We start from the raw sequence: 22,433 nt of genomic DNA, 5'->3' as shown, positions 1-22,433 counted from the left end.
CTCCTTTTTCTTAAAATAAATTTTCATGGAACTTGACTTCATAGTTTTCTATTGCTCAGTCTTATGTGCAATTGGTTTCTGTTAATTTTTAGAAGAAGATGGATTTCTTCAGATAACATTTTTGACGTCACAGAGATCATGGTTCTATGGTTTTCATGTAATGCTAAAAATATGAAGGTTTTCTTTCTGAAATCTCCTGGGTTCTTTTCCCTCCTCTACTTTTATCTGAACCTTCTTTTGCCTCATCACTACTGTTCTGACCTGCTAAACTTGATTCTACTTTTTCCTCAGTCTGGGCCCTTGTTCTGAAAGGGAGATCTGGCTGTCAGTTTCAAGATCAATTTCAAGACAACCCCAGGATTTTTAGTTCTTACTATGGACCTCTTGCACTCACCTCTATTCCAGTGGGCAAGGCCCCTGTCACTTTCAGCTGCCATTCTCAAATTACCCTTCTGTGCTTCTCAATGAATACCTGTTGGCTGTGTGTGGTTCTCCTGTTCTTGGGTCCTTCAGTCATCCTCCTGCTTCATTTGCTCCCAGATATTGAGACAATGCAGAGCTGGTGGTTTTTGACATTTTGTCATCACCACTATGTCTTCGAATTTGAAGGTATACCTTGTCACTCAGGTTTGTTTTTTGTTTTCTTTTTTTTTTTTTTTTTCAGATATAACCCGTGGGTTTTGGTTCTTGTATCTAATAGCATTGTGGAAATCTGAGAAGATCTCAAAACTATAACTTGTCTGCCATCACTTTCTTCTCAGAATTCCTTGCCTATTTATTCTTAAATAGCTGCCGGATAATTCCCTGAGAAATTTTGTCTTTATTGAACATGTTTGATTGAATTACAGCTTCCTCTTTTTCCAATGAGTCCATGCTTCCGGGGGAGTTCATTCATTCATTAAACGCTCCTTGAGAACCTACCACTGTGCACTAGGCACTGGAGATGCAAAACTGAACATAACACAATGAGGTCACAGTCTAGGGATGTGGGGCTGTGAAATAATGACCTGCACGAAGGAAGGACCAAAGGAAGAAAGACCTGGGCCGTCATAGATCTCTAGGTCTGGCTTTTCTGTGTAGTACAGAACAGTCTCTCACATTCCTCGTTTGCTTATTTGTTTACCACCGCTATTATCTTTACCATAATAATGTACATGTGAAGAGGACTAATCAGCATATAAAGTGCTTTCATATTCTTTCATTTATCTTCACAATAATCCTAGAACATGGTATTATTATAGGTGAGGAAATAGAAGTTCAAAGATAAAAGGTAGGACTTGACCAGGGCCATCCCACTCAGTAAGTGACAGAGCCAGGACCTAAATCTTGGTGAGTCTAATTCCAAAGTTCTTCTTTGCTCCAGGGCTTGAGACCTCTGCTGTGTTTTAGAGTCTAGGGAGATTTTCAACAAGCCTCAGCCCATGAACACTTTCATAAGGTTCATGATGACAGACGCTAGGGATTGGCTAACCCAACACCCATCTCCATCTCTTTCTCTCTTGTCTGCCACCACTACAGAGGCTGGAAGGTATACAACTTCACTTTCCCTGTCTCCCTTGCAGATAGCGGTGGCCCTGTGATGCAACTCTGGCCATGAGATGTAAGCCCGTTCAGTGCTTCTGGGAAATATCTTGCTTTTCTTACAAAAAGGACACGTGTGGCATGTGGTTGGTCCTACCTCCTCACTCCTACCTTTCCAATTGGATGTGGACTTGATGTCTGATGTCAGGGCAGCCATCTTATGACCATGAGGAAAAGACCAAAAGAATCACAGAGTAACTGGCCCTAAACCAAGATTTCTGTTTGAGAAAATATGAAAACAATGACAAAATATCCCTCTATTTGTTTAATCCATTGTTAGTTAAGTGTACTGATATTAACAGCCAGAGGTGTTCCTGATACACTTGTCTTCAATATAAATAAGGACTTTCAAAAGTTTCCTTATTCTAAGCAGTAGGAAGCACTTAACTATAACTATCAAAGGTAATTCAGACACAACTGGGGCAAGTGATCTACTTTTGATGGACCCACTTTTTTTAATCCTGCAATGTTTAACTTTAGATCGAGCCTCGCTCGAGGCAGACTAGAGGCTACCGTATTTGAGCAGTCAACATTCATGCAGTTTCTGTTTACTAAAGCATTAGCAGAAACATATACTGAAATATATACCACCATATAATGGATCCCAGATGTGTTATTATATTTTTTAAAGAGAGAAAAAAAAGCCAGTTGGAGGAATAAGTAACCAAAGAGCATTTTCTATCCATTTGATTGGGCTTGGTGGTAACTCACGAGAGTGAAAACCAACCAAACTTGGAGTTCAAATGCATTGGGATGAAGATCTGGTTCACTCTGCTTAAATTCGACAAATGACCACTGAGGCTTCCTCAGGGCCAGATGACCTCTGCGATCTCCCCTCAATAGCTTTATGTCCTACTGATTATTATCCCAGTTTTAAAAACAATTAAAGGAAGGCTAATGGACTGCAGGGGCTCCGGCCACAGAGAAGCGGAACTGGGATTCAGTCCCGGCCTGTCTTATTCTAAAGTCCGCAGGATTGCTGCTTTCAAATTGTTCGAAAGCAATTATGATGTCTATAAAGAAGGGAAGAAAGCTTTACTTTTAAAAAGTGAAGGCTGTTCTGTGGAAGGGGGAAAGCGTTTTCCGGATGGCTCCAGTTGGTGGACCCATGACATCTGGGAAGTGGATGTTACCAAAAGGCAGGTTTTGCCTCCACTATCGTCATCCAGAAAAGTCTCTATTTCCTGCCAGCTGTGTATTGGGCAACATGGCAGGTGTGTCTCTAGATGATGTAAATAAAAATAAGATTCTTATCTACCCCGGAAGGAAAAAGAAATCTCACTGGGGAGATGGAATACATACAAAGTGATTACACGTCTATCTTTGTTGGTGGTCCCTGGTTTGGGGCCATGTTCTGAATGTTTGGGGTTGCCGGGTAGCCCATTTCTACTGATATAGATATATACTGATAGATAGATATAGATAGATACTGATACAGTAATAGAGTGAGCAGGGAGAGAGGCAAGTGTCCCAGCAGAGCTATCTCTTTAACCATCCCTCAAACTCTGCCACAATAGATCACGTGAATTTATGAGCCATAAGAACATGCCTAAGAGGCAGCCACAAGAAGGAACCTCAGAGCCTACTGCAGTCTTCCACACACTGAGCAGAAGCAGATACATACGTGCCTTATTCCTTGGACAATTTTCTCTTTGCAGGGGTTCCTGCAGGAGTCTTTGGATTTGGGGTGAGAGTGTTATCTGTCCTATGGACTTTGCTCCTGGGTTCTGCAAAAGGACTTGTCGAATAGCTCGAATAATAGGCCTTCTATGATTGCTGTACATTTTAAGGCAAGACAGTAGCTGCTGGCAAATTCTCCAGGTGCTACAGGAGGATAGTGCTTAAAATCTAATGCAAGTCGATATCCTTCCTGTACTCCACACCCGGGACAGCTAGATCCCGCAGAGAAGGCACCTCAGGAGCTAGAATGTTACTCATTTTACTCTCCACGAAACATTTAAAACATGCCATATTGCTCTCGGGAGACTTGGAGAGCCTTTAAAAAGGAGTAGGTGGAAGGAAGCTATAAATTGTTTTCACCTGGATGGGCTTGGGCCCAAAGCATCCTAAACTTTCAGCAACACAGGGATGATGGAGACGAGGGGAAAATCCACTTCATAAATCCAGTGTGGAGTGGGGATACTAACCCTTCAACAAAAGGCCGACCTCTGGAGGATACTTGGCACTTGCAGATTACTGTCTAATGATCTTATCCATATTCTGGGGCTGTGAATGTGGATACTGCCCAACAGAAGGGTGAGGGAGTTGAAGTAAATCTCTGTTCTTTACTCAGGAGTAAGAGAGATGAGGCCCGACTCTCCACCTGAAATTAGACTGGAAGACACGTACCAGAAGTGGGGTCATCAAAGCAGAATCCAGTCCCCAGGGAGGGGAAACTAAGAAGTGCAAAGGCTCAAGATTAGTGAGGGTGTCTCAGCAGAAGACAATCCTATGGCCTGGGCTCGCTTGGGGACTGGGAGAGCTAAGATTTGGACAACAGGGCTACCTCCAGCAGAGACGTCCTTGGTCTACTCAGCAACAAGGAGAATCGCAGGGTATCCATGGGAGCTGAGTGGTCATGGTCACACCCCAAATCCTAGGACAGGGGGCCTGACTCAATTCCAAGCCCCACAAAGGGCGAGATGGCGGTTATTGATGCAGCCTCTTGCTAAACGAATTGGTTTATGAACTACCCGCTCCTACCTACCTTCTTTAAAGTTTGTCTCCATCAAGTAGAAGTGGGCCTCAGACACCTGCACACATTTCATGGCCTCTATTCTGATCAGCTTGCCTCAAGCTGCCTTGAGTTCTACTCCTCCTTCCTTCTTCCCTGCTAACTCATCTCCCTGTTGAGGCCTCACCTCGTCCTGCAGTCTTGATGCCCAGTGCCACTTTCCAGTTTTGCTTCCTTGGTCAATACAGTTCAGACTCCCTGCCTGGCTGTATTTCTTTCATTTGCCCTGGGTCAGCCTGGTGATCTTACACTTCAGCACAGAGCCCTGAGGGCAGCAAGTCTGCCTGATGTGCCCAGGTCCATGTACAAGACCCAGACAGGCACTGGGTAGGCCAGAGCCTGCCGGTGGGTGACATCAGTGAGCCAGCAGCAAGCTACTGGAGGAGAGAGAGGATGAAGTAACAACGAACTGGTTGGACCTCTATTCTCTCTAGAGGCAGACAATATTTTTCAGCAAATTGCTAATTTTTTACTTCCCTGAAGGCCCCTGAGGTTAGGGGACAGTTTTGGTATTAGAACCAGGAGGGGTCAAATAAAGGGACTTTTAATAAAGTCAGGCTGGGGAAACCACAAAGCACAGCGAATTTTCCCAGAAACTAGTAACAGTAAGGTTCTGCTATCACTCCTAGGTAAGGAGAAAGTGTGATTCCTTCAACAGGGAAACTGAAAAGGTTGGGAGGAGAAGGAGATGTGGCCAGCCTGAGGTCACTAGATGGGGAGGGTGCTGGGGAAAAATGCCCTGACCTCTTTCTCCTCTCTTCCATCTCCTGCTTGTGCTTCTCATTGGCTGAATTCAACAGGAAGCCAGGGAGCAAGGAAGCCCATTGGTGTCGGTCAACCGGAGCAGGGTGGAGAAGGGGAAGACTGGGTCTCCTGAAGGCAGGAGCTGGTGAGCCGTGAGGCTAGAGAGGGGATGGTGTCATCTGTCAGCCCGTCCTTATGACCCCCTAATTGGGGGACTCCTTGTTTGGGTCAACAAAGAGAGGAATATGATTTTGGAACTGTCCAATCACAAACGATGGATCAAAGAAGACTCATTCTTGCTCTACAAATGCACTATCACTGTCAGCATCAGAAATAATTGAGTATCCTCCCAGCTGCTTGGGGGGTAAGACAGGCACTGGGCTAAATTCAAGAGTCCACTTTGAACTTGGCACTGTGCTCTAGGGGATTTCCTTGGAAAATCCCCTTTTACTGCCCTTTTAAAGACTCAAGAGCGACACACTATGGAAACAACCAAGGTACGTGAGTAAGGGAACACACGAACAATGTGTGTAGCACCTCCCCTGGTTACAAGCACTGTGAATGCCTGTCCACCAAGCTTTTCTCTCTCTGTGTCCTAAGCATAATTCGGAGCTGCTGTGCTTGGTGGGCCAGGCTTCGTATTACCTGTGCAATTCTCCAGATGGATGGTGGTTTTCTATCCTCAGCAGAGGTCCTGGCACGTGGGGCAGACGCACCACCATCTCATTCTGCACTGTTGAAAAGATGTGAAGCTGGATATGGCCAGAGCCTGGTGAGATGGATGGACCAGACTCCTCACAAGGTCTTCCCGAGTTGGCTCTTGACAGAAGCCTTAGACTTCTGTGACAAGATGATCAGAACCTTGGCTCTAAACAGGGTCAGATTTTCTGAACAATTTTTCCAGAATCCTATGAATGAACAAGGGAAGGAGCACTAACAACAGAGCCCGAGTCACTATCCAAACTAACTCAGTGTCCTCCACAATGCCCTCTTCACTGGAATCCAGTCTGCAGACACCCTATGAAAAGCCTTTCTGGGGCCAGCCCAGTGGCATAGTGGTTAAGTTCGCATGTTCCACTTTAGCAGCCTGGGGTTCACCGGTTGGGATCCCAGGTGTGGATCTACATACCACTCGTCAAGCCCTGCTGTGGTGGCATCCCACATTCAGAATAGAAGAAGATTGGCACAGATGTTAGCTCAGAGCCAATCTTCCTCACCAAAAAAAACAGAAAAAAGCCTTTCTGCTGCATTTCTGGGCCTCAAAGGCTAGTCTATAGGCCTTACTTCCTACCAACCACTTGCAGTCCACCTGCTCAGACTCTATTTATTTATTTCTTTTCTGACCCATTACTTCATAACTGTGTCCTATCTCCCTCCTGGTCCTTTGGGCTTGAACCTTTCCTTGGACCAGGGCCCTGGACTGGTGCTCAGCCCTCCCTTAGATGTAGCTCCTTGGCCAGTCCCACCCAAAAGCTGCAACCTACCCTGCCTTCTGAAATTGGGTCCACGGTTGGATGGGGCTCAGGTCCCCACATAATCAGGAGAATGTGGAAGCAAGACCACTCATGGAACCTTATGGAACCTAGGGAAATGTGCCACATGGACATTATTTCATGTCATTCCACAGCAGCTCTGTCAAGTAAGCAGGGGGTCTTATTCTCATTTTTAGATGAAGAAAAAGACTAAAGTAACCTACCCAAGGCCAGGTGGCTATTAAGTGGCAGAGCCAGAATTCAAGCTCATCTCTGTCAGAAGCACAATATCATGCTGCCTCCTACCTTGGAGAACTGGCAAGACCCCCAGGTAAGGCTTTGGGAAGTAGATAGTCCAAATGAAGACAATCTCGATTTTGTCTTTCTGCTAGTTATTGGCGAGTAGAGATAAAGGAAAAGGATAGTCTGTCTTGCTTCTGGTTGTCAGAGAGTTTGTATTTGATTTTGGGTATTGATTCTCTATCTTCTGCTTCCTAGACCAAAGGAAATGAAGGAATCTCCACCAGCTGGTGCTTTGGGGTCCTAGACAATCCATGTTGGCACAGCAAGAAAGTTAGGCCCAAGTTAGAACAAAATGTCCTCGGACAAAATGAGCTCTCTCTCCCATTACACACGCACACACTTCTTGACATACTTGCCGACTATAGCTGCACGGGGGACATGAAAACTTGTCACCCGAGGAACATGGAAACATCCACTCAACTTCCTTCCTAGACCACACGTGTGCACCTGCTCGCAGAGGGTGAGAGGGAGCAGTGGCGTTCGCCTCTTGGCATGTCCACCCAGCCACAGCTTGTCCGCACAGAGGAGAGCCAAGGAATATTCTCACCCCAGATGGCCCTGACTTATGAACTGACTCCCTGCTTCCTGGTGCTGTTGGCAACCATCTCGTAAGCACTTCCCGTGATCCACCAACATCCCCGTAAGATACAGCAGGGAAGTGAGACAAACTTCTCCTAAGGAACCTCATGGTCCCTCAGATCTTCCCGGTCCTTTCTGAAAATTGCTGGGGCAGCCCCCAAGGAGAAGCAGCTCTAACCATGAAAACAGCTTAGGCCTGCAGCACATGTCTTTCAGCCTGGGAGTTGTACCAGGGCGTTATTTTTATAACTTTCAATTTTGCTTCAGGGACCAAGGCTTGAAACTAGCTTAAGGACTTAGATGAAACAAATTTGCAAGTCTCAGCTGAAATCTTGAAGCAGGTGATCTAACATCTGGAGGACCTACTCTCTACCACAAACTAAGTGCTTTCTCATCCTTTTGAAAGCTATGTTGTCAGTCTGAAAGAGGAAGAGGAAACCGACAGAGTTTTGATGATGCGTACAAGTCAATTTCCTGCCCTCCATCTCAAATAGTTCTGCTGACCCCTTAGGCTGCTAGTTTTAGAAACTACACTATAAATACGAACAGTAAGAATAATACTGCTTGGTATTTACATCAGAGCTCCTCCTCATCAGCGATTGCCAGGTGCTTTCCGAATTGCCTGATTTGTCCTTTCAGCACTTGGGTCAGCCCGGAGGTCAACCACACTGCAGGTCCTCTTTTCAGTGGCTTGAATTCCCCTTTGCCACATCTAGAAGAGAACCACCTGCTCTGCAAATATTCCTTCAGCTTCTCCTTTCCTTATTCTCTCTCAATCTTCTGTTTCCCTTCACTCCCTCCTGCCTCTACCCCCAAATCCAGTCGGGGCCAGGCAGGGGTAGTCCAGGAGTTGTAGGGCAGTGACAGAAGGCGGGTGACACGATCGGGGTAGTGAAGAAGACAGGATGCCTTTTTCTTTCTCCACCTGAAGTCCTGATAAAAAAAAAAATCGTCTTCATAGTAATCAGGTCCCAGTTTTTTGTCTGTAAAATAACGGACTTGACCTTGTAGTGCTCTCTGAGGTTCCTAGCAGCTCTGGTGATGATCATTCCATGAACATTCCACACTACTTTTGGATCATCAAGATGGAAACCTACTGCTTTACTTTGTCCCAATGCTTCCCTCCACCAAACCTGCTGTAAAATGAATGTTTCTCCCTCCAAATAGCATGGTTTTTTGGTATCATTTAAAGTTAACAAAAAAGACACTTCTGCCATAGTTCTGCCTGCTTTAGACTGGAAATATGTAGATATATTTTTGTTGTCACAATGGTTGGGGATATTACAGGCATTTAGGGGGTGGAAGGTCAGGATCCCCCAAGTCTTGCAAGATTCAGGATGGTGTCTGTATCTGGCATATTAATAGGTGCCTGACAAATCTGTTTGTTGACTGAGCAGAATCATGACCATAGTTTCCCTCTCTAAGGCCTTACTTCTTAGAGGAGTAACTTTCTCATCTCAGGACCTTCAAGTGAGTCATGCACAAGTAGGCCAATTTTCTTATACAATCTGGGCTCAATTCCTCATTCTCCTTCTCTAAACTATAACCTTCTTGGGGGCAGGGATGATGGTCCGTATGGTGGTCGTTAGGGCCATTCACCAATGTTTCCACATCGTCTCCTTCTGGGCATACGATAGAATTATACTTTCCCACCCTCTCTGGTGTTGGCCACCATCAAATGACTTGATTTGGCCAATGAAATATGATTGCAGGTGATGTTGTTATTTTTGGAGGGATGCTTAAGAGCCAATGTGCAAGTCACCAGGTTGGTTTCCTCCCACTGTGGTGACCATGGGTCCGTGTGATGAGATGGGGCCTTTGGGTGACTGAGTGACCAGGAGGAGTTGAGTCTCCCAGCTGAGCTGTGTTGGGCATGTAGAATTCAAGTTCCACCTATGCAGGCTGATAACAAAATGTGAGCACAGGATAACTGATTGTTTTGTTAAGCCACCGAGATTTGGCAGTTATTTGTCACCACAGTATAAACTGGTTTATTTTGACTACTATTGTCTAATCTAGAGTTTTCGAGGAAAACCAATAAAAAGGATGCCTACTTCTTCACCCAACATCTGAACAAAATAAAAAATAAGACACAAAGAAAGGCAAATGGAGGCCAAACTCTTAGCTTTATTATTAACTTAATCCAGAGAAGCCTGAAGTGAAGCAATCTTTCCCATGAGGTGATGAGGTGTGTGACGGTGGTGGGGTGACCACCTCTCAGCTAAGTCTCACAGCTTTCTCTGGACGTGGGTCCCAGTCCCGCTAGTGTAGCTGGGTTAGTCTGTTACGGCTGCCATAACAAATACACAGATATGTGGCTTAAAAAACAAAAAAATTATTTTCTCACAATGCTGGAGGCCAGAAGTCTGAGATTAAGGCGTCAGCAGGGTTAGTTTCTTCTGAAACTTCTCTCCTTGGCTAATAGATAGCTGTCTTCTCCTGCCCGGATTTCTATGTGGTCTTCCCTCTGTGTGTGTCTGTGTCCCAACCCCCTCTTCATATAAGGACACCAGTCGTATTGCACTCACCCCCCAAAGACCTCATTTAACCTTAATTCCCTCTTTAATGCTCTTATCTCCAAATACAGTCACATTCCAAGGCACTAGAAGTTAGCACTGCAACATAGGCATCTGGGGGGTTCACAATTCAGCCTGTAACAGTAGGCTTCTCAGTTGATGACGCAACTCCAAAGAGCCAAAAGGGTGGAGCTGAGACAAGCATGTCCCAGTATAGACTGTGCAAGTGTCCTGTTCACGTGGCATTCTTCCCAAATTGACCAATTGCCTGTCCCCCGACCTCTCCAAGGGTGGAGTGGGTGAATGGGTGAAGAGATGCGGGTGAAGAGACGCTCGGTAAGACAAAACAGTCTCTTTTGTGATATTTCTTGCTTTTTTTTTTTTTGGTTTTGGTTTTGGTTTTGGTTTTGGTTTTGGTTACATCACTGTTTTGTCATGTTGCTCTTTAGTCCATGTGTCTATTTTCTGCCTACTCCACCCCAACTGTTGGTTCTGCCAGGAGAAAGGGTTTCCTAGTATCCCTGACTACACCCTGCATTGTACCAGGCTCCCGGCAGCTGCCTAATTGGGGGGGGGGGGGGGGGGGCGGGAGGGGGTCAAATGGAACCCCTGGGTTATTTTTGACTTCTGAGTTTCTCACACCGTAAACAAGCCTGAGAAAGAAGAATATGGTATAGCAAAGCCTGGAGGCAAAGAGTAGGAGAATCCTTCAGGTGCAGTGCAGTGCTGACAACTATCTCCCCAGGTAACATCAAGCCACTGCAGTAACAGCCATGGGTCCCTGTGATCCTAACAGGTATTGGGTGGGTCTGCCAAGTCTCATTGCTTTTGGGAAGGAAAACGAATGCAAGGGAGCCAAGCCAAATGTGCACGGCTCTGCCACAAGAAGCCGAAGTGGCCTTTTGAAAGTTTAATGGAGCATTTGGCTCTCAGCTTCTTAACAAGAGAGAAGGGAAAGCTTTCTAAAACACAGCAGCGGCTTCTAGCAGGAACTCCAGAGGAGGGAGGTGAAGGCTGCAGGATGGCCCCCTGGTACTTTTTCCCCCCAATCCTTGCTTTCTTTTTTCCGACAGACTCTCACCATCCTATTTCTCTTGCTTCCTCTTCTCGTTTCTTCTTTGATGCGTTGGCCTCCCAAAATGATTTCTGCCTTTCCTTTCACTTGCCCTGTCAGCCGAACTTCTTCATCAGGAGTGGGTCACTCTGTACGGTGGAAAGAGACAGACTTTGGAATGCAGCCTGGTCTTTCAGCTCAACTCCGTGACTTTCTAAAACGTGTGCGCAATGGACATCGATTGTGGTGGTCCCCTTCCTTTGGGGATGGCACCCATTTATTTGAACGCAGAAATGTCTCTTTTGCAGATTCTGGTTGGGATGTCAATCAAATGGCACCTGCCCTACCGCGGAGGCAGGCATGCGATCAGAGCATGCAATCCCGCTTGACTCAGTGATTGGTCCAAGGCAATCAAGCAGGACCAATCAGAATGCTTCTGGGGGTCAGTAGGGAGTACAAGTAGGAAGGAGGGTGGGAACCTGTGGCTTCTGGGAGCCATGTTCCCTCCTCATAGAGGAGAGGCAGTTTGAGCAACATAGAACGATGCAGAGTCAAAGAAAAGGGTGGATGGGGCACCTGGATCCAGGAAAGGAGTCATATCCACCTGTACACCCTGGGCTTGGCCATCACATGAGCCACTATGGGATTTTTTTTGTTTTCCCCCTGAACTGGCTTGAATTTGGTTTCTGTCACTTGTAACCAATGCAGCCCTAATGATCACATCGTGTGACTTTAGGCAACTCATTTAACTTCTTGGAATCTCAGTTTTCTCACCGAAAAATGGACTCCCTGACCCTCGTGCCTCCAGTTTAAGTGGCGTGCATTCAAAACATGTTCCCCTCTACTCTAAAACTCAGCACAAGTTCTTGTGTCCTTTTTATACTAGACCTTTCTCCCACTGGACTGAGAGTGAGAAATATGTCCTCTTCATCTTAGTATTTTTTTTTTAAGATTTTTTTATTTTTTTCCTTTTTCTCCCCAAAGCCCCCCAGTACATAGTTGTATATTCTTCGTTGTGGGTCCTTCTAGTTGTGGCATGTGGGACGCCACCTCAGCGTGGCCCGACGAGCAGTGCCATGTCCGCGCCCAGGACCCGAACCAACGAAACACTGGGCCGCCTGCAGCGGAGCGCGCGAACCCAACCACTCGGCCACGGGGCCAGCCCCTCATCTTAGTATTTTTAGCACTTACTCTGGTACACAAAGGAGCTCAATAATTGTTGACTCACTCCTATTTTCCCTCTTCTTTTAGGAATCTAATTATAGACTCTGCTTGTTTCTCTTCCTTCTTTTCTTCTATTTTCTTTCTTTCCTGGACCAAGTTTCCAGCCAATTTCCTCTAGTGCTCCTGCAGGTAAGTTTTCTTACTTGGGTACCTGGTAGATGTGAAAAATTATAGTCATTAGTAATTTTGTGCCCCAGTGGCGCAGTAAAGAAGATCTATTTCATGTGTCCTTGCCAGGGAAGGGGCAACCGGCCAACTGTGCCCACAAGTGGCTAGTTGCTCCAAGTATTCCAAAGCTTTAATGGTCAGAAATAATTGCTAGAGCAAGAATTAGGTCCAACCAAGGTAATTTTAGCTTGGTGTTAAAGTGACAACTCGTGAAATTAATCACATGCAGACTCCATTTTCCCCCCATCCCCCACATCTGGCTGGTGCTGTCTACTTAACAAGCAGCACTTTTTAAGGGATACTGCAGCTACTCCGGAGCATCCTCACACAAACATGTGGTGATCCCAAGGTGAGAATGTCACCAAGCAAACTCCTTTCTCTTCCTTTTCCTCATACCAGTCCCTTCTTCTTGCTTTCTGGTTTGGGTAAATGGCACCAACATTGTCCTAGGCACCAGGTCCCCAACGTGGTAATCATGTTAAACTCCTTTCACTTTGTTCCTGAGTCAGGAATATTCCATCTCAAATCCACCTCCTCTTTTAGCGCCTTCGTCCTAATTCAGGACCACTTGCCTTTCACCTGTGTTATTTTGGGAATCCTCTATTTGCTTCCTTCCCCTCTATCTCTTCCCCATTCAGTCCAGCCCTTTACTCCCTCACTCTAACACTTTTAGTGGCTCTCCACTGCCAAGTGAATCAAGTAAGAATATTTTGCTGCAGACTTCAGGACACTCAGCAAAATAACTCCAAGCCAAGTCTCTGGCTTCGCCTTTACTGTGTTCCAGCCAAACTATTTGACATCCTATCCCCCGCCTGATCAGCTCCCACATTTGCTCTCCTGCTTCTTCTGCCTTGAATACCTCCTTTCCTGTTAGAAACCCAGCCGTTTTCCCAGGACTAATTCAGATGCTGTCGAGATTGTCTCCCTTCCAGCCACCTTGATACCACGGAAGTAGCAGATAAATGAAGAAAATATTCTTGTTGGTTTCAGTTGCCTCAAGTTTAGTGAGTTCAATGGCAGATCCTGCCATTTTACCAGCTTTGACTCCAGATGGCATCTTCTTTGTTTTGTTTTGTTTTTGAGGAAGATTAGCCCTGAGCTAAGATCTGCAGCCAATCCTCCTCTTTTTGCTGAGGAAGACTGGCCCTGAGCTAACATCCGTGCCCATCTTCCTCTACTTTATATGTGGGACGCCTACCACAGCATGGCTTGCCAAGCAGTGCCATGTCCGCACCCGGGATCCGAACCGGTGAACCCCAGGCCGCCGAAGCAGAACGTGCACACTTGACCTCTGCGCCACCAGGCCGGCCCCCAGATGGCATCTTATTGTCTCCAAACATTAAAGCCATCCTCAAAAGATAAAGAATTTCCATCCCTGAGAATCTTCCAGGACAGTAACTAGTGTTTAGCGAGCACTTTCTCTGTGCCAGGCTAAGAGCCTGCCACACATTATCTCATTGACTCCCCACAATCACCTTATGAGGTAGACACAGTTATTCCTTCGCCTGACAGCTGAGAAACGTGGCTTAGAAAGCTTACCTTACTTACCCTGGGGAACATCACTAGCAACAGGCAGTTCTTCAGATTCTAAAGCCCGTGCTTCCCACTCAAAATGTCCTACCATGATCATAGAGCAAGGCACGAGAGCAATTGTCATAGATGCTAACCATTCGGAGGAACATCTTTGGTTGAAGCTCTTAGCCTCTGAGGATGAGCACTTTGCTAAGGAAAACTCATGCTGTCTATATGTCTTGGGTATAAGCCAGCTTCATTACTTATGTGTTGATCACATCTCGTACGATCTTGTTTCCGAAGTAACTATTTTGTATTGCTATTTAAATGTGAGATTTATGGTCACGCCTGGGGATTCCCGGTTTTTCCTGTACCATCCCTGGCTAAAGAAAACAAGCTAAAACATTTTCCCTTTGAAATTTCCCTGAAAACAAGTACCTGGGCTAGTAAGATAGACAGTCCTCTGCTTATCATTTCAGTGTTTAACCACTTTTTTTCCTAAAGTCATTTATTTTAGAAAGACCTGGAAATTATTGAAGGTTCTGACTCACGGATGCTCTTAAGTCCCTCAGCCTTTTAGGTCTTAATGTAAAAATCAAGTGGCTTGTGGCCTCAACCTTGAAAGTAACAGAAAGTGGCCAGCTGTCAGAAGCTTCTAGGAAAACAAAAAGCAGCTTGAAGAGGAATTTTGAAGGCCTTAATATATGTTAATTATAGTCACAAAGGGTTAAAAACAGGGAAGGGGAACCAAGCCAGAATGAGAGGAATGTTGTGTGTTAGTCAGAGCGATGCTGGGTTATGGCGCAGATTTCAGTGACTTTCACGTGAAAATTTATTTTGCTCACACAAAGTCCACTGCAGTTTCACTGACTTTCCAACTCCCTTCCGAGTGGTGATTCAGGGAGCCAATATGCTTCTTTATTTTGTCTTCCAAAATCTCGACACGTGGCTTCTGGGGTCCCTGAGTCAGGGAAAGTGACTCATGGAGGAGCTTTCCACCACTTCAGCCTGGAAATGAGGCTGAGCCCATTGCTTAGAGTCCATCAGCCAGAAATAGCTGTATGGCTTTGCCCAACTTGCAAGGCAGCTTCGAAGTGTGGAAGAGCTCATGCATATTCAGTAGACGATCAGCGCTCTGCCAGGGCATCAGAGCTCAGGTCAATTCATTTACTAAGCAATGTCCTAAAATGTATGAAAATTTCGTATTTATACTTCTGTACTTTCTACTCTAGAAACTGAAGGAGAAAAAGGAGGGGGGAGGGAGAGTAGCGATTTACTCTCTGATTTGGCTTTAATCTCCTTGGCAGACAATTTGAAATTTACATTCGTATCTCATTTTCAAGACTTTAATACTTTTAAAAGAGCATCACAGAACAGATTGACAACCCATATTCTAATCCCGATTATTTCATTAACTGATCTGCGACCTTGAAGGCCTAACTTCACTTCTTTCATTCTCAGCATGCTCATCAGTACATTGGGAATGATAATTCATACGCCTCACCGAGTTTTTGTGAAGTTCAAGTTAGATGCACAAAATGCTTAGTGAAGTGCTCAGCGCATAGTGGGTGCTCAAGAGTTGGTTGAGTGAGTATCCATGAGCAAAATAACTTAAATGCTTCCTATTTAATCTATTAGAAGCTGTTAACATCATGATACTAAATGTGAATGATGCAAAGGGCATAACGTCATTTCAGTCAGTCAACATCACAGTTGGTAAGTCCATTCTTGTAGGGAAGTATTCTTAAATGAAGGCAACACTCATTCTACTCTACTTAGCTATTTGAAACTCAAAAGAGTTATCTGTGGGACGGCTTTGTAAACTGTAAAGTGAATATAAATGTAAAGTACTGTGACCAACAACGTTGTGGCCAGGGTTAGCTTCACAGGTGTGTGACCGGTGCAGTCATACAGGGCTCTGTGCTTAGAAGGGTCTCACACTTGCTTAATGATCTGTGGTTGCCATCTTGAAATTCTTAATAATTTTTGAACAGGGGCCCCTTATTTCATTTTGCTCTGGGCCACACAGATTATATAGCTGATCCTGATTGTGACTCAAAATGTGGCTACTTTCTCTTGAAGAAAGGGAGTTTTAGATGCTTTTCCTGGTCCCTTTAAGCCTTTAAATTATGTTTCAAGAAAATCTTCCAAATGTTGTACCATTTTTATTTTTGTTTTGTTTTTTAAACACTTCCACCATTCTTCTATTTCTAAGCAAACATTTTTTAAAGTATCTGTTATTTCTCACAAGCTCTCAGTCTTTCAGTTTCCGCTCCCATGAAGCTCTGGGAAAAGATTTTATTTTTCCCATTAGGTTCAGCCTACTTAGCTGACGTCCTTAGAGACAATTGTGACTTTGTGTTTTTATGAGGCCTCTCTCAAAGTACGCTGTGCTGCGCACTTGATGGTCTGGATTCCAGGATGAAGACTTGCATTGGTATTGAGCAATGTGTTTTATGCTTTTGCAAAAGAACATATTTTTTAAACATCTATGTTGGAAATAGAACTTTGGAGCTCCAGCGTTCTCTTCCGAACCAGGGAAGCTGTAATGTAGCGGAAAATGGTGAAGACTTGGCATTAGCAGATTCATGTTCAAGTTCTTGTTCCATCATTTACTGGATGCATGAGCCTAACCAAGTTGCTTAAATCTCTCTGGGCCTTAGTTTCGTCATCTGTAAAGTGGCGTATTGGGGGCAGAAATAGGAAGTATCTATTTCTAGGGTTCTGAAGACAAGCTATGAAAATAATGTTCTTGAAAGTACTTTTTTTCCCCCAGAGATTGGCACCTGAGCTAACATCTGTTGCCAATCTTCCTTTTTTTTTCTTTCTTCTTCTCTTCGAAGCCCCCCAGTACATAGTTGCATATTCTAGCTGTAGGTCCTTCTGGTTGTGCTATGTGGGACGCCGCCCCAGCATGGCCTGATGAGCAGTGCCATGTCTGCGTCCAGGATCCGAACCGGCAAAACCCTGGGCCATCGAAGCAGAGTGCACGAACTTAACCCCTCAGCCATGGGGCCAGCCCCTTAAAAGTACTTTTAAGATGTGATATATCCATAGAAAGGACTAACATGCTATAGAGTTGTTTTCATTCTCGATAATTTCATCCCATGAATGACTGTCAACCATGATAACCTCAAGAACTAAAATGGTGCTATACCCCCTGAACTAATTCTCTTTAACATCACAGGGCTTAGCTCCACAGATTCCCCTGGGTTAGGTAGAAAACAGGTTACTTTGATGATAGGTATTCATTTAACAAATATCTTTTGAGCATCCACCATGAGCTGGGCATTTTCCTAAGTACACATCAAGAATTCGACATTAGGTCTCAATCTAATGTAACCTAAAAGTCAAAACTACATAGCATTATACATTCTCTCATAAATATTCTATAAGCAGATATTTAATGGGCATCTACTATATGCTACATTTAAACTATGAAGATTTAAAGGAGAAATAGAAAGTGCTGTGGTACCAGAGAGACTAACCAAGTCCTTTTTTGCTTTTTTTTTTTTTTTTTTTTTAATGTGACAAGGGGGAAAGAGAAAGTAAATGGAAGCTGAAGCAGAAATCCTCAGGGAATTAATAGCCAAGTACCACTATGGCCCATTTCGGTTAGGAAGGATAACCCTTGGGCCTTGGGCCAGGGGTGGGATGGATAGGGGAGAGAAGTAGAAAATCAAATATTATAATAAAATAAGAATTTATGTGCTGCTAGTGTGTAATAAGTAAGAATTATAGATTTCTCCAAGGAACCTCAAAAGGAAGAGAGTAAAGTGACCTAGAATAGACAGAATCTGAAGGAGATTAAAGGAGGAAACAGGATTGGGAAAAGAGAGAGAGAACGAGGCATAAAGATGCAGGAAGACCAGGCCCTAAGGAGGAGCAACGGCCAGTGAGAAGCTCCCAGTGGCAGGAACGGCTGCTGCTTCCAGTTGTGTCAATTGTGCATTGCACAGCTCCAGGGAGAGAGATCCACCTCCCAGTTCACATGGCTATTAAAACAACGTCTTGGCAGATGACAATAAATGTCTTGAGAAATGTAACATTTTTTCTAATTCACACAAGCTCGTCGTTTGGACCAGCAGGAGCACGTTGGCTGGGGGAGTTTTGAAAATTGCTATTCACTTTTATGTTGCTTCCAGCGCTGTATCCCTTCCAGCCTGCTTCTCTTGGGCATCACCTCCAGATATTCGCTTCAATTATACTATACAGAATTTCCCTGAATGGGTGGGAATTTGAAAAACTCAAGGGAAAAGGTCAGTCAGTGATGGTTAGAAAGGAAGAGCTATGTAGGAAAGCCATTGGTAAGAGATCAAGAACTACTCGGAAGCCTAAAGTCCCCAGGGAAATCATAAATACCTAGAGAATCCCAGTGGACATGAGGGGTTGGGGGAAGCAGACTGGGGCTCCCACTGTTTGTAAGACGGGTGCACAAGCAGTTTTTATTTAAACATTATAGGACGTGATAACCCCAGCAGGCTGGAGAATTGGGGTCTCTAAAAAGTCAACATCTATGGTGTAGGTACCAACCATATTCGATGTGTCTTTCAAATGAAATTCCCTCCTGCTCCACAAATACTCAAGCCATCCTGTTAGTCCTTCATTCCTTAGAGAGACACACACAAAATGGGGCCACTGGTTTTAAACTTTACCTACTAGGTGAGGTCTGATAGTAAATTTCCAGATGATGTCTTCAAGAACCCTGAAGTCATCTTTCTTCCACCCACAGTGGTTATGTGACTTTAGGAAGGATCCTGTCACCCCCCTGAACCTCGCAGGTGCAAACACCTGTCTTGCCTCTCCCATCAATTGTGATTAAAACGAAAGGAAGCAACACACAACAGCAACAAAAGCATCCTTTGACGCAAACATCCTTGGAAAGTGGAAAAGGCCCTGTAGAAATGGAGGAAGTTATTCATGCAAAGGTCCATTTTCTTGTCCCTGGACTCTGTGGGCCCACATTCAGAACTGTAAGGGACCCTGGGATAGGCCACCCTTCTCTGCAGAGGGAGGACACAGGCCAAAATAAGTGGTTCCAGCTGCTAGGAAGTGTCGCTCACTGGGGCCCAGGAGGTGTCCTAGCGTTCCACAGTAAAGGTTCTCATTTTACTTAAAGCACAGATTTCTCCACCTCTCACCACCCCCAGAATTTGTAATCTAGATTTGAAACCACATGTAGTCATGCCGATCATTTTTTCCTGAGACTGTCAAACTTTTGCAGCTAATTATCAGTTGGAGTCAGTGTAACAAAACCTGCATTTCTATGCTGGATTTTATTAAAATGCCTCAGATATCAGCCACAGGCTGTGGTAAGTGTGCTGCTGGTACATGAGTGGAGTTTTTCCTTTCCTTGCAAGGAAAGCCCCAGCAGGCTTTATAAATCAGTGCTATTAACCAGAATGGCGGAGAGTTACTGTAAGCGAGCGCTATCACTTCAGCTTTTAAGAAACAATGAACTATTTCCTGACTTTTCAATTAGAAGGCTTTTTGGGGCTATGAAGGAAAAAGTGTAATGTGTAATAAATATACTAAGGAACAAGCATGATTAATGGCAATTTAGAAGAATCCTCAAGCTGATGGCTTCTAGCCCTGGAATCTGCATTTACTGGCATCCTCTGAAAATATAACTTCCATGAAAACTATAATGAATACTCAGAATCCCAGAAAACACAAAAAAACTTATTTCAAACTCTATGAATTTGGGTCAGCGCTTAAATCTTTCTTGAATGGTCCAGTAGGCTAAAAGACTGTGAATGCCTCTCCGTGTCTTATCATTTGCGTTGAAAACTGCTGTGAGGGCATGGGAACCGGTCTGCCAAGGGCTCAACTTCCTCCTGAAGATGATTTACTGGGCGTGGGGAGACAGGAGAGAGAGGGAGGGAAAGTCCTAGCATCTTAGGACTTCTGAGCCTATCAACATAGAAAACTCTAGAAGAAGTCATCAGACCTGAACATATCCCTCAAATTACTCTCATGTCTACCCACCCGTCTCCCCTTCCATCCATGGTCACAGGAACTAGGCTTCGTTTCTGTCTGAAGCTATACCTTCCTCAGCTTCACCATCTTCTCAGCTGTATTTGCATCTTAATCACCCCAGTTTCTTGTCTCTACAGGCATGCTCAAGTCCCTCTCATCCTAAGGATGAAGGAATCCTTCTCTTTTCTTTCATCACGGCTGAATTTCAAAAATGTGCTGCCTGCCCCTCCTTATCTCTCACCTCCTGCAATCTGGCTTCTTCCACCACTGCTCTCCCTGAAAAGAATCACCAAGCACCGTTTACTGGTCACATCCTACAAACCTCTCGTCAGTACTTATTGTAATTTACCTTACTGCCTCCTATAATTATTTTCACGCTGATGCTTCTGCCCTTCTTTCTTTCCACCAGTTGTTTAATGGTTTCCCCTTCTCCTGCTACTTCCAATACTCTTTTTCAGTTTCCATTATCAGCTCTTCTTCTTTAATTGCCCTTTAAATATAGGACCATCACAGAATTCCATCCTCACTTTTCCATAATATGAGTTTCTTCACTTGTAAAAAAAAAAAAAAAAGGGGGTGATGTTGCTGACTGGAATGTGAAACGGCAGCCACTTTGGAAAACAGTCCGGCAGTTCCTCAAAATATTAAACGTGGAGTTATCATTTGACTTAGTGTTTTCACTCCTAGGTGTTAGACCCAGATACCCAAGGGAAATGAAAAACATGTATGGACACAAAAACTTGTATACAATTATTCATAGCAACATGATTCATAATAGCCAAAAGGTAGAAACAACACAAATGCCCATCAACTGACGAATGGATAAACAAAATCTGATATATTCATACAATGGAATATTTTCAGTCATACAAAGAAATGGTGTACTGAGACATGCTACAGCATGAATGAAGTGAGTCACAAAGGACTACGTATTATGTGATTCTGACTATATGAAATGTCTTTGTTGTTGTTAGTGCCATACATCTAGTCGATTCTGACTCCTAGTGCCCCTGTGTACAGCAGAGCAGAACCCTGCCTGGTCCTTTTATGTCATTCTCTCATCTTCTGGCGCTATATCAGACGATGCTCTCTTGCTCTTCTAGGATTTTCATGGCCAATTTTTCAGAAGTGGGTGGTCAAGTTGTTCTTCCTAGTCTGTCTTAGTCGGCCAGCTCCACTGAAACCTATCTACCATGGGTGACCCTGCTGGTATTTGAAATGCTGGTGGCATAGGTTTCAGCAACACAGCAACCCGCAGCCACCACAGTATGACAACAGACAGAGGGGTGGTGTGGTTCCCTGACTGGGAAATGCACCCAGGCTGCAGTGGTGAGAGAGCCAAGTCTTAACCACTAGACCACCAGGGCCAACTATGAAATGTCTAACATTGAAAAGTTTAGTGTCTTAAAACAACAACAATGTACTACTACTCACAATTCTGTGGATTGGCCATGTGGTTCTTCTGCCTCAGGTGGTAACAGCTGGGGCACGGGGAGGACTGGAACATCTAAATGTCCTCATTCACATGGCTAGCAGTTGGTGGTAGTCACTGGCTAGATGCTTAGCTGGTACCATCATCCAGGGGCTTAAGTTCTTCTCTACGTTGGCCTTTCCACATGACTGCTTGAGCTTCCTCATAATATGGTACCTGGGTTCCAAGTCGACAAACTTGTTGTGCAAGCATTTATAAAGTATCCACTTTTGCATGATGCTTGCCAGTTTTCTATTGGCCGGAGCTAGTCATATGGCCAAGCCCAGGGTCAACATTAGAAAGGCTGACACAAAGACTTTAATGCTGGGAGTCGTGGTTTATTGAGGACCACCAAAGTAACAGGCTTTATCAAGACAGAAATGACAAGTTTTGGGCAAGTTCTAGAGAACTAATGAAACATATTTTCCTCTCTGACCAGCTAGTTATCTTGATACCTTCTCTATAGAACACTTATAAGCCATAGAAGGCAAACTTATTCATCAAACATCACACTAAATGCCTAGCCCTTTGCTAGATGCTGGAAATGCCTTACAGAAATAAAACTAAACCTGGCTCTAAGGAGCTTGTGGTCATGTCAGGGAGACAGGTAAGCATATACGCAACTACAAAACAGTGTGATGACATAATAAAAGTGTCTATCTTCAAGGGAAATGGGAGCCCAGAGAAGGGAGCTCCAAAGTGTGCTTGAGGGAGGAGAAGGAGGCTCTTTCCAGCTAAACAAGAGCAGGGAAGAACAGTCTAGGGAGGGGAAAATAGCATATGCCATCATGGCAGTCTTTGCTAGAATTACAGTTCAGTGCTCTGGGGTATACAGTGTGTGTGTGTGCATGAGAACTGGTGCTTAGAAGATGAAGTTGGACAGGTACGTGGAGGCCAGATCAGGAAGGATCCTGTATTCCATGTTAAAGTGTTCCAGGCCCCCACGACTCTCCCATGGAGGATGGGGATCCACGGAAGACTTCATCAGAGGAGCAGGGAGATTGGGTTTGTGCACTGTGCAGACTGGCCAGCTCTGCATCCTGTTTTGGGTTTTTGTTTTTTTTTTTTTTTGCTCCATGACATTCTTGTAGCATGA

At 44.6% G+C, this 22,433-nt stretch overlaps 1 long non-coding RNA gene across 1 annotated transcript in view; it reads left to right on the top strand.

The window, feature by feature from the left end:
* The first annotated feature begins 10,123 nt into the window (after positions 1-10,123).
* Positions 10,124-22,433, top strand: part of LOC138921224 (uncharacterized) — a 37,556-nt gene continuing 25,246 nt past the window's right edge. The window contains exon 1 of the long non-coding RNA XR_011433636.1: positions 10,124-10,265. This is a non-coding gene — a long non-coding RNA (uncharacterized lncRNA). The remainder of the gene's footprint in view (positions 10,266-22,433) is intronic.

This window comes from Equus caballus, chromosome 28 (genome assembly GCF_041296265.1).
Source record: "Equus caballus isolate H_3958 breed thoroughbred chromosome 28, TB-T2T, whole genome shotgun sequence".
NCBI lineage: Eukaryota > Metazoa > Chordata > Mammalia > Perissodactyla > Equidae > Equus > Equus caballus.
This window is presented reverse-complemented; position numbering and strand designations above follow the sequence as displayed.